The following is a 13016-nucleotide window of genomic DNA, read 5'->3' on the forward strand; positions in this document are numbered from 1 at the left end:
TAGAGCACAGAAAACTTATCTTTCCCATCTGAAATGATCCTGCCTCAGGAAAAGAACTTTTACTAAAACACGACTACACAATAGGCAACCTGTAGTACATAGAAATTTAATCATAAAAGTTCCCTTCAGAATCCCAAAAAATTAATGATTTTAAACATTTCATTTAATTAAGTAATTTTTTCAATTTCAAAATCCTCTGTGATGATCTGGTCCATAAATGCATCTGCTCAACACATAATTATTGATGGGGCAGGCACTGTCCTGGGGTCTGGGGATGCAGGATAAACCAGGCAGTTAAAGATGCCCTACTTCTCAAAGAGCTTACAGTCTAGAGAAGGGAAATTCACTTGTCAAGTAACAAGTCCAATCAAGTGCAGAGGATAATTCCAGATAGTGTTAAATGCTATGCAAGAAACAAAACAGGATAATGCTGCAGAAAGTGACTTGGGAGGTGGCTAATTTGGATTTATCAGGCAGGCCTCATCAAGGAGGCCTGACACCTAAATTACCAGAGGGAGCCACTTATTAGAGCAAAACTGGGAGCAGGGCACACCAGGCACAGAGAACGGCTAGGCTGCAACAAAGGCCTTGAGGTGGGCACTGACTTGGCTGACTGGAGCGACTGTGCTGGGCTACAGGGAGGCCTACAGAGGAGGACTGTGCTGGGCTACAGGGAGAAGGCGGGGAATGGTAGATGTGACTGGAGAAGCCGGCGGGAGTCCCCACGTCACGGTGTCCCTTTTGGGCCCTGGTGAGGAGCTCTGATTCTCAGGGCAATGTAAAGTCCTAGGAGGAGGTTTTAAGCAGAGGAATAACAAAGTCTGATTTCTATTTTTAAAAGATGGCTCTGATTGCCATGTGGAAAACGTTTTACGGGAAAGTACATGTGGAGGCTACTGTAGTAATCCAGGCAAGGGATGGAGTCAAGTAGACAGATTTGGGGAATGTTGTAGAAGACTTGCTAATGGAATATACAGAAGGAAAGAGGGTAGGTACAGCAAAGAAGGAAACAAGGATGATGCCTAAGTTTTTGGCTAGAACAATGTGGTAAAATACAGATGGTGCCTTTTAAAATACAGTACACATAAGGAGGTTTAGAGAAGGGCAAGTGGAAATCAAGATTTGTTTCATTTTGCTCACTCATTTCAGAGATGAGTACATGATGTACCAAGTATATAAATGACTTAACCAAAGAAGTTTAACTGCCTAGTTGAAGAGCTGGAATTAGAACCTGACTTTCTACTTTCTAATCCAGTAGTCTTTTTGTTAAGAGTATTAAATTGAGATTTCCAGATTAAATAATTTCCAGTTTTGCTATTATTAATTATTCACACAAAGGCTCCAAATAGGCCAGGTGTGGTGGCTCACACCTGTAATCCCAGCACTTTGGGAGGCCAAGGCAGGCAGATCCCTTGAGCTCAGGAGTTCAAGACCAGCCTGGGTAACATGGTAAAACCCCCATCTCTATTAAAAAAAAAAAAAAAAAAAAAAAAAAAAGGTCCAAATAATTTGAAGGTAAGTGAGCATTAAAAATCAAAAGCATATATGAATCTACAAAGATAATAAAATTTCACAAAACTACACACACTAAAAACAGATTGCATGTAAAACCTATTCCAATAAGGTCTGTTCTTGAATTACTAGTATTGCACCAATGTCAATTTCCTGCTTTTGACAATGTGCTATGATCATGTAAGATATTATCATTGGGGGAAGCTGAGTGAAAGATACCCTGATATCTCTCAGTACTATTTTTGCAACTTCTTGTCTTAAATTATTTCAAAGTAAAAAATTATTTTTTAAAAAAAGAGGCTGGGTATGGTGGCTCATGCCTGTAATCCCAGCACTTTGGGAGGCTAAGGTGGGCAGATCGCTTGAGCTCAGAAGTTCTACACCAGCCTGGACAACATGGTAAAACCTCATCTCTACAAAAAAATACAAAAATTAGCCAGGTGTGGTGGCATGTGCTTGTAGTCCCAGCTAACTGGGAGGCTGAAGTGGGAGGGTTGCTTGAGCAATGCTTGAGGCAGAGGTTGCAGTGAGCCAAGATCGCGCTGCTGCACTCAAGCCTGGGCAACAGAACCAGACCTTGTCTCAAAAAAAAAAAAAGAAAAAGAAAAAGAAAGTAAACTTGCCTAAGAACACAGAACCAAGGGAGACTGCCAAAATTTGAGACTTGATCAACTGATTTGTGGTTGACTATACCATAATTTTTATTCAAATGTTGTTTAAATTAAAATGACTTTTTAAAAAAACTCAACATCTAATGGCACCTACTTTCTTTCTTAGATAAAGAGAAACTTCTTTTGTGACCTTTGGAAGGTAATCAGTCTTTGGCTGGATCTGTTTTCTTCCGCGCTCAAGAACATAGTCAGCATGCAGTCAACGATCTAGGAGCCAAAATCTGCATTTGGCTGGCTTTGGGAGTCTATATTAGGTGTAAAATGCTGTTCTAAAACAATTAAAATGGCAATGCTTTCATTTCCTGCGTAGATTGAACAAAACAACATAAATGATTTAAGCCATTTGTGAAATGAATCGGAAGGGAATTTACCAAAAAGGTGATTCTGTCCAATTTAACCAAGGCCACTGCTCTCAAGAGCCTGCAGAGAACTCTCGATATTGCTAAAAGGCTGGCAACTACATCCTCAGTTACGGGACCACCAGAGCACCTGTATGGTGCACTTGCCTGAAAAGAATTGTGTTTTGGTGGGGGCTGGGAGGGTAGAGAGAATGGAGCTAAAGATTGGGGGTGGTGGAACAGTGTTCTAAGAAGCCTGGAGCCAAGAAAACCCAGAAAAGGAGTCAAAGAACAGGTTGAATTGTTTTCCTCTTACAAGAGAAATTGCTGAGTTGAGAGCATTATATCTCGTAATGCCACATTCAGATACCACCTAGCATTTGGGATTCTCCGTTCCTCCCAAAGCCTATCACCATCAGGCCTAGCAGCAGCACCAGCTGAAGCTAACTCAGGTCGGATTTTCTTAAGGTGAGAAACAGAATGAATGTCTCTATGTCAACTAAGATCTGGGGAAATCTGGTGGATGTGGGGCAGTTAATGAAGTCAACACCCTAGAAGACAGGAGTTGAAGTGATGGTTTTTTTCTCTCCCTAGGCCAGCTCCCTTATATTCAGGGCTCACTCACCCACCCTACCAAGCCCAGATCCAAAGCCTAGATATTAAGATCATCCAACAACTCGTCCCCTCTCTTTTTACCTGTCTTCTAAGCACATCAATTCTTTATTTGAGCTAAAAAGTCTGTTTGCTTTCCTTCCCTCACAGCATGCACTCGTTTAAGATTTAAGAACCTACTTTGTTAAAGGTTCTGTGATGGCTGCAGCAGATGTGGACAGGGCATAGTCCCTGACTTAACTCAAGGGGATGGCATTCGATGGTGAGGGGGAGCTAGGGAAGAGTTAGATAAGTTGACAGGTAACTATGTTAAAACATGGAGAAAGATCATCACAAAAATCTATGGAGGTTCAAAGAAAAAAAAAAAAATCCCAGTTGAGGAGAATGTGAAAAGGCTTCTGGGAAAAGAAAGGAATTAGGCTCTGAAGAATAGATAAGATTTTGAGAAGCAGAGATTAGAGAAAGTGGGGTGGGGGGAAATTATAGTCCAAAAAAAAGAGCTCAGGCAAATGCCTACTGAAAAGACATTACAACACCATTGTATCAGCGGGGGAGAGATAACCACTCCTCTCTCATCCTCCAAAGATAGGTCCAGATCCAGGTAATTTCCTCCTTTGCCAGCACAGAGAATGTTACTCACTAACTGAATCATATTCTCAGGAATTTGGCATCTTCAAAGCAGTAAAAAGTTGTGGTCTCCTAGAAACTCTTTTCTTCCCAGAAGTTCAAAGAACTAGCATTTGACGAAAATGTCTTTTTCACGTTAGCTTCCTTTTTGTCTTCCTCTCTCTTGAGTCTCCCTTCTACTTTGCTAGCTCTATTCCCACAAGGGACAAGATGGCCTGGGGCTCCAGCAGCCACTTAGGACCGTGAGGGAATCTTGAGAATGGAAATCACGTGCCAAGGATGGCAAGGCATAAAGAGAGAAGAAGCCTTGGCCTCTGGTAACTGTGGAGCAGTCATACCAGCCCACAGCCCTGGAGACTACTTACAGATGTGTGTGTGTGTGTGTGTGTGTGTGTGTGTGTGTGTGTGTGTGTGTGTGTGTGTCGGAGAGAGAGACAGAGAGAGAGAGAGAAGGATATGGAGGAGAAACAGGAGGAGGAGAAGAAAGGAAAAATAAACCTTCCATCTTGTTAAAATCACAGTCATTTGGGTTTTCTGTTAAATGTTGCCAAATCTAATTCAATAATTAATATACATAAGGTCGGGCCATATTACGGAAGGTCTGGAGTGAATTTAAAAATGTCTGAAATTAATTTTGTAGACAATGAGGAAAATTTAAATATATTTTAAGAAAAAAAATCTTTTATTTGAGCACTTATCATTTGTCCAATAGCACTAGGTCCCTGCCCTCTGGAAGTTACAACCTACTATAGAGAAGCACACCAAATAGGAAGTGCAAGATGCTCAGAAGCCCATGAGAGAGGACTTAATCCAACATAGAAGGTGTGGGAAGGCTTCCTGAAAAAACCCCTAAGCTAAACCCCAAAGGAGGAACTGGAGTTAACGTGGCAAAGAGAGAAGTAAAAACATTCACACTATAGGCAAAGACACTGAGGCAAAACAAAAATCAAACAAACAAAACCCAACAGCACAGCACATTAAAAAACAAACTGGGCCGGACACGGTGACTCACACCTGTAATCCCAGCACTTTGGGAGACCGAGGCGGGAGGATCACGAGGTCAGGAGATCGAGACCATCCTGGCTAACACGGTGAAACCCCGTCTCTACTAAAAATACAAAAAATTAGCCGGGCATGGTGGTGGGCGCCTGTCGTCCCAGCTACTCGGGAGGCTGAATGGCATGAACCTGGGAGGCGGAGCTTGTAGTGAGCCGAGGCCGCCCCACTGCACTCCAGCCTGGGCAACAGAGCGAGACTCCGTCTCAAAAAAAAAAAAAAAAAAAAAACTGAAGGAAGTCAAATTTTGCTAGTATGCGGAAGAGCGGTTCTCCAGAGAACGGCACAAAGGATGCTGGAATGGTGTGCAGGGGTCAGTGATGGGAAGAAAGCTTTGGAAGACAAATCTGGCAGCTTCTCTGTACAGGGAGACCAGTTACAAAGTAGTTTGGAGAAGCAATAAAAGCCTAAAGTAAGCGGCAGGTGCATAACTCAGAAAACCATGACATTGACGGAAATACTGAGGGCAGGAGCAGGAACTAGATTCAGTGAGAAAAACTCATTCCATCTGCGACATGCTGGGTTTAATGTTCTAGCAAGGCATCCTGAGATGTCAGGGAAGTACTTGGCATCTCCTCTGTCTGGACTGGCTTCTTCCCCTGGAACCAATGACTCTACCTTCCATAAAACCCAGATTCACCTTCGAATCACTCCCTACTTTATTCCCTTCCTCGCTGAGATCGCTCCTTCATGCTGCATGCGCTGATGGAATTCCATTCACTTTGCAGGCTACTAGTACAGGTTCAGAATTCATATGCATGTTACCCCTCTCTTACCATACAGACTTCAAACTCCTTGAAGGACCAAGGGCTCTCTAGCTTCTATTTCTGATGGAATGCTTTTGATACCTTTTAGAGCCCACAGCACTCTACGAGCACTTAAAATGTTAAATTCCTTAGGGGACTGAGAAACCTAATACAGGCTACACTTCTAAACAACAGACAGAAATATTAATAGTACAACGGCTATCTCAGGGAATGGGAAGAAATTCATACCCTGGCTTAGCATTACTCATCAGAACGTTTGAGTCTCAATGACAAAAGATTTCCTTCAAAGGAGGTGAAAACAAAGACAAGGTGGGGGGATGTAAAAAATACATTAAATACCTAATGGATGGGAACAAAAGGCAAATGCTTCATGACTGTAGACTTTGCTTAATGCTTTCTGTGGTTAGTATTCAAATGCTAACATTATCTCATCATGCCAATACTTAAAAATCTTGAGACTAAACCATGAGTAAATACACAGGGTAAGCTGAAACTAAATCCTCGTGTGAATGTGCAGAGCACAAAAGGGTTTTATCTGTTTGGTTTACCTAATACTTCTTCTCTTATGTACAATTGTAGAAAGGAAAGAAAAGCTTCAATGGCCCTGGGATGACAAATCTCTTCTGGCAAAATCTAACTCAAAAAAATGGCAAAGATAATGATATATATTCATAGGAAAAGTTTACCCTGAAGAAAGGCCTCCCCAGTTTTGACTCTCAAAACAATTTTAGAACTCAGCATTTGCTTTAATCCAGCACTCAGTTAGGCAGCAAGTAAAGAAAGGCAAATAAAGCTGATTCCGGTCATAAGAAAAAAACCAAAGCTTTTTTGGGAAAAGCCACAGGTTTTTTTCTGGTTTCTGGCCTTTCTCACTCTATACCAGAGGTGGTAGGCTTTTTCTGTTAAGGGCCAGATAGTAAATATTTTAGGTTTTGTGCACCATAAGGTCTCTATTGCAGCTACCTGACTCTGCCCTGCTGGTGTATTGTGAAAGCAGCCAGAAACAACATGTTAACAAATAAGCATGGCTGTGTTCCAATAAAACTTTATTTATAGACACTGAAATTTGCATTTCATGTGATTTTCAAACATCACGTAATCTTCTTTTCTTTTTCAACCATTTAAAAGTGCACAAACTATTTTTAGCATCTGAAGGATATAAATATATTTTAAAATGCCACTGGCAAAAGCTTACTCAGAGTCCAACAATTTGGGGAAAAACAATGAAGAGAAAAGATTTAGAAACTTAAAAGCATACAAACAGAAGACACTGAAAAAAAATCAGGTTATATAATAATCTAGTGAAACACTTTGAAACAGTATACTCATAGAAAGACAAACAAAATACTTTAAACAGCAGAGTGAAAAATACTCTTCCTAGTTCCTGAAGAGTCATTTAGAGAAGGTCTTTTAAGTATGGTGCTATCTCTCTGATAGTTGAAATAGCAGCATGCCTTGATAACAATTTGAAAAGACTACTTCAAGTTGATTCAGAAGTTTTACTCTCTGAAGAAAAAAAGTATATATACTTTGTTAAACACACACATACTCGTAATCTTCTAAATTTTCTTCTTGTTTTGGCATCACATAAGAAATTCCAGATTTCAGCAGCAGTGTCCAGTTCTAGAAGTAACTGGAGTTTAGCAAAGAGTGGGCTTCTGAAACGGAATTTCCAACGGTAATGATGGGATTCAGGACACACTGGCCCAAGATATGGCACTTGGAATCTGAGAAGACAGCATAAGCAGGCAAGTCACTCTAACCTCCCCTCAGCTCCCACGATTCTCCCTTAAAGCAGGTTGTAAACCCTAGAAAGGATTTTCTGACCTTCCCCTGAAACAGGTAAAGTGACTCTCAGGTGCAATGCCTTCCCTATCCCCAGAGGAAAGGAGCATCCTTATTTCGGAAGATGCAGATCACAGAGAGAATAGGAACACATAGCCCTAGCAAAGTTTACCCTAGTTCATTATCATTAGGGCTCATATTCTTTTTCCAATCCCATTTCCCCACAACCATCCACATGCCATCAAATCTAGCATAAAAATACACAAGTTTAACCATCTCTTTGAGTCTCCACTCCCTTATAAAAGTTCCTGTGTCATGTAAAATTTATATTAAATAAATTTCTATGCTTGCTCTTATCTGTCCTTTGTTATAAGGGCCTCAGTCATGAACCTAGAATGAATGAGGAAAAGAGATTTTTCCTCCCCTACAGCAAAAACTCAAATGTTAAGATGATTCATTTATCATAAACACTGGCTATCTCTTTTTTTAATTAACTTATTATTTTAACTGACAAATAAAAATTGTACGTTTATCGTGCATAACATGATGTTTTGAAATACGAACACTGGCAGTCCATTTTTGCTGCTATAACAAAATATCACAGATTGGGTAATTTATAAACAATAGAAATTTACTTCTCACAGTTCTGGAGGCTGGAAGTCCAAGATAAAGGTGCAAGATCAAGCATTTGGTGTCTGGTGACGGCCGTCTTGCTGCATCTTCACGTGGCAGAAGAGGTTAGCACTGTGTTCTCCCGCAGCAGAATGCCAAAGGGCAAGAAGAGCCTAAGCTAGTTCCCTCCAGCCCTTTAGTCAGGCACTAATCTATTCATGAGGGTAAAGCCCCTACGACTTAATTACTTCACCCCTTAATACCACCCGTTAATACCACCACAATGGGGATTAAGTTGAATTCTGGCAGTCATTGGGACCATAGCAGGATGGTCATTGCAGGATGGCTAAATAGAGATAATTAAAATATGCATTACCTCATACACTTATCATTTTTTGTGAAGAAAACATGTCAGATTTACTCAGGTGATTTTCAAGAATGCAATAAGTCTACAGTCATTTGTCAGTATCTGCAGGGGGGGACTACAGGCCCCCACTACCACCCAAGATACCAAAATCCATGGATGCTCAAGTCCCTGATATAAAATGGTAACAGTATTTCCAGATAACCTGCATACATCCTCCCATATATTTTAAATAATCTCTAGATTACTTTTAATACCTAATACAAGGTAAGTGCTATGTAAATGGTTGTCCTACTATATTTTCACTTGCATTCTTTTTTATTGCTGAATTGTTATTTTTTATTGTGGTTTTTTTTTTTCAAATATTTTCTATTTGTGGTTGGTTGAATCCATAGATACAAAGGGCCAACTGTAGGTTGTTAATTATCTATAGTCATCATGTTGCACAACAGATCTCTTGAACTTATTTCTCCTGTCTAACTAACCTTTGCATTCTGTGACCAACATCTCCCCAGTCACATCTCCCCCAGCCTCTGGTATCTACCATTCTACTCTCTGCTTCCATGAGTTCGACTTTTTTAGATCCTACATATAAGTGAGATTATATGGTATCTGTCCTTTTGTGCCTTGCTTGTTTCACTTTGCATAATATCACCTAGGTTCATCCATGTTGTCACAAATGACGGTATTTCCTTCTTTTTAAAAACCGAATAGTATTTCATTATGTATATATGCTATATTTTCTTCATCCATTCATCTGTTGATGGACACTCAGGTTGATTCCATATCTTGGCTATTGTAAATAATGCTGCAGTGAACATGCAAGTGTAGCTATCTCTTTGATATACTGACTCCACTTCTTCTGGATATATACCCAGTAGTGGGATTGCTAAGACACAGAGTTCTATTTTAAATTTTTTGAGGAACCTCCATACTGTTTTCCATAATGGCTACACTGATTTACATTCTCACCAAGTATGCAAAGGTTCCATTTTTTCCACATCCCTGCCAGTACTTGTTACCTTTCATATTTTTAATAAGCACCTAGAATTCTAATAGGTATGAGGTGATATCTCATTATAATTTTAATTTCCATTTCCCTGGTGATTTGCGATGTTGATCATTTTTTTCACACACCTGTTGGCCATTTGTATGTTTTTTGAGAAATGTCTACTCCCATCCTTTGCCCATTTATTTATTTATTTTGAGATGGAGTTTCGCTCTTGTTGCCGAGGCTGGAGTGCAGTGGCACAATCTCAATCTTGGCTCACTGCAACTTCCACCTCCTGGTTTCAAGTGATTCTCCTGCCTCAGCCTCCCAAGTAGCTGGGAATACAGGCGAGTGCCACCATGCCTGGCTAATTTTTGTATTATTAGTAGAGACAGGGTTTCACCATGTTGGCCAGGCTGCTCTTGAACTCTTGACCTCAGATGATCCACCCGCCTCGGCCTCCCAAAGTGCTGGGATTACAGGCATGAACCACCGCGCCAGCCGCCCATTTTTTAATTGGGTTGTTTTCTTGCTATTGAGTTTTTAGAGTTCCTGGTATATTTTGGACATTAACTCCTTATCATATATATGGTTTGCAAATAATTTCTCCCATTCCATAGGTTACTTCTTTACACTGTTGTTTCCTGTGTAGAAGCTTTTGTTTATCCCGTTTGTCTATTGTATTTGTTGCCTGTGCTTTTGGGGTCATATCCAAAAAATCCATTGCCCAGGCCAATGTCATAGAGCATTTCCCCTAGGTTTTCTTCTAGTAGTTTCATAATTTCGGTCTTATGTTTAAGTCTTTAATCCATTTTGAGTTTATTTTTATACATGGTGTGAGATGAGGGTCTAATTCGTCTGCATATCCAGTTGTTCCAACACCATTTATTGAAAAGACTGTCCTTTCTCCAGTGTGTCTTACTGGCACCTTTGTTGAAAATCAACTGACCATAAATGTGTGAATTCATTTCTGGACTATCTATTCTGTTCCATTGGTCTATGTGTCTGTTTTTATGCCAATGCCATGCTGTTCTGACTAGTATAGCTTTGTAGCATATTTTGAAGTCAGGGAAGGTAGTATGACACCTCCAGCTTTGTTCTTCTTTGCTCAAGATTGCTTTGGCAATTCAGGGTCTTTTGTGGTTCCATATAAATTTCAGAATTGTTTTTTCTATTTCTATAAAATATGTCACTGGAATTTTGATAGTGATTGCACTGAATCTATAAATCATTTTGGGTAGTATGGACATTTTAACAGTATTAATTCTTTCAATCCATGAACATGAGGTTTCCTCCCATTTATTTGTGTCTTCTTCAGTTTCTTTCATCAATGTTTTAATAGTTTTCATTATACAGGTTTTTCACGTCCTTGGTTAAGTATTCCTAAGTATTTTTCTTTTGGTAGCTACTGAAAATGGGATTGTTTCCTTGATCTCTTTTTCAAATAGTTTGCTGTTTGTGTACAGAAACACTACTGATTTTTATGTTAATTTTGTATACTGCAACTTTACTAAATTTATTAGTTTTAATAGTTTTTTGGTAGAGTCTTTAGGGTTTCCTATATTTAAGATCATGTCACCTGCAAACAGGGATAATTTAACTTCTTTCTTTCTAATCTGGATGCCTTTTATTTCTTTATCTTGCCTAATTATTCTGGCTAGAACCTCCAGTACTATGTTGAGTAAGAGTGGTGAGAGTGGGCATCCTTCTCTTGTTTCTGATCTTAAAAGAAAAAGCTTTCAGTTTTCCACTGCTGAGTATGAAGTTAGCTATGAGTCTGTCCCCTATAACCTTTTTTGTGTTGAAGTATATTCCTTCTATACCTAATTTGTTGAGAGATTTTATAATGAAGGGATGTTGACATTTGTCGAATGCTTTTTCTGCATCTATTGAGATGATCATATAGTTTTTGTCCTTCATTCTGTTAATGTGGTATTTCATATTTATTGATTTGTGTATGTTAAACCATCCTTGCATCCTTTGATCACAGTGAATGATTCTTTTACTGTGCTGTTAAATTCAGTTTGCTAGTATTTTGTTGACAATTTTTGCATCTATGTTCATCAAGAATATTGGTCTGTAATTTTCTATTCTTGTATCCTTATCTGGCTTTGATATCAAAGTAAATTCTAGGCTTACAAAATAAGCTTGAAAGTATTTCCTCTTCTTCAATTTTGCAGAAGAGTTTGAGAAAGATTGGTATTTGTTCTTTAAATGTTTGGCAGAATTCAGCAATGAAGCCATCAGGTTCTGGGCTTTTCATTAATGGGAGACTTTGTATTACTGACTCAATATCCTTATTCATTACTAGGCTAATCAAAATATGTATTCTTGATACTGTTGGATGGAATGTTCTGTAAATGTCTGTTAGGTCCATTTGGTCTAACGTGTAGTTTAAATCCACTGTTTCTTTATTACTTTTTTTATCTGGGTAACCTGTCCATTACTGAAAGTGGGGTATTAAAGTTCTCTACCATTATTATATTCTAGTCTGTCTCTCCCTTCAGATCTATTAATATTGGATTTATATATTTAGGTGCTCAAGTGATTGGTGCACATATATTTACAACTATTATACCTTCTTAATGAACTGACCCCCTTATTATTACATAATGATCTTCTTTGTCTCTTTTGATAATTTTTGACTTAAAATCTACTTGGTCTGACATAAGTATAGCAGCCCCTACTCTCTTTTGGTTTCCATGTGCATGGAAAATCTTTTTCTATCCCTTAATTTTCACTCTATATGTGTTCTTAAAAATGAAGTGAATCTTTTGTGGGTGGCAAATGGTTGGGTCTTGTGCTTTTTATAAAACCCATTCAGACACCCTGTCTTTTAACTGGAGAATTTAATCCATTTACATTCAAGGTAATTAATGATAAGGTCTTGCTTCTGCCATTTCGTTAACTGTTTCCTGGTTGCTTTGTAGATGCTTTGTTCTTTCCTTCCTCTGGCTGTCTTCCAGTGTGATTAGGTAATTTTCTCTAGTGATATCCTTTGGTCCCTTACCTTTTATTTTTTGTGTATATACCATAGGTTTTCGTTTTGTGGTTACCATGAAGCTTACAAAAACATTTTATAAATAGCTGGTTATTTTAAGCTGAAAACAACTCAATTTTGATCACATACAAAAAATTCTACACTTTACTCCACCATCACCCCCATATGTTTTTGAAGGCACAATTTATGTCTTTTTGTTTTGTATATACTTTATAAGTTGTTATATCCATTTTAATAGTTTCATCTTTTAACCTTCAAACTGAAGACGTAAATGATTTACGTACAACCATTACAGTATTGGAGATTCCGAATTTGACTATGTAAGTTTTATACTTTCATATATTTCCATGTTATTATTAACCTTCCATTTCTTTCTACTTGAAGACTCCACTAGCATTTCTTGTAAAAACAGGTGTGGTGGTGATAAACTTTCTCAGCTTTATCTGGGAAAGTCTCTCCTTCACTTCTAAAGAACGGTTTTGCCAGCTACACTATTCATTGTTAGCAATTTTTTTTTTTCCATCAACATTTTGAACATATCATCCTACTCTCTCTTGGACTATAAAGTTTCTGCTGAGAAATGTACTGCTAGCCTTATTGAAATTGTCTTATATGTTATTTGCTTCTTTTCTCCTGCTGCTGTCAGGGTCTTCTCTTTGTCTTTGATTTTTGACAGTTTA

The 13016-nt window shown here is 38.7% G+C and overlaps 1 protein-coding gene across 8 annotated transcripts in view; it reads right to left on the reverse strand.

Moving 5' to 3' along the window:
* The window catches only part of LOC100604623 (suppressor of cytokine signaling 2), a 338229-nt gene that overhangs the window by 195134 nt on the left and 130079 nt on the right, over positions 1-13016 (reverse strand). The gene's annotated exons all lie outside the window — the stretch shown is intronic.

Source organism: Nomascus leucogenys, chromosome 10 (assembly GCF_006542625.1).
Source record: "Nomascus leucogenys isolate Asia chromosome 10, Asia_NLE_v1, whole genome shotgun sequence".
Lineage (NCBI taxonomy): Eukaryota > Metazoa > Chordata > Mammalia > Primates > Hylobatidae > Nomascus > Nomascus leucogenys.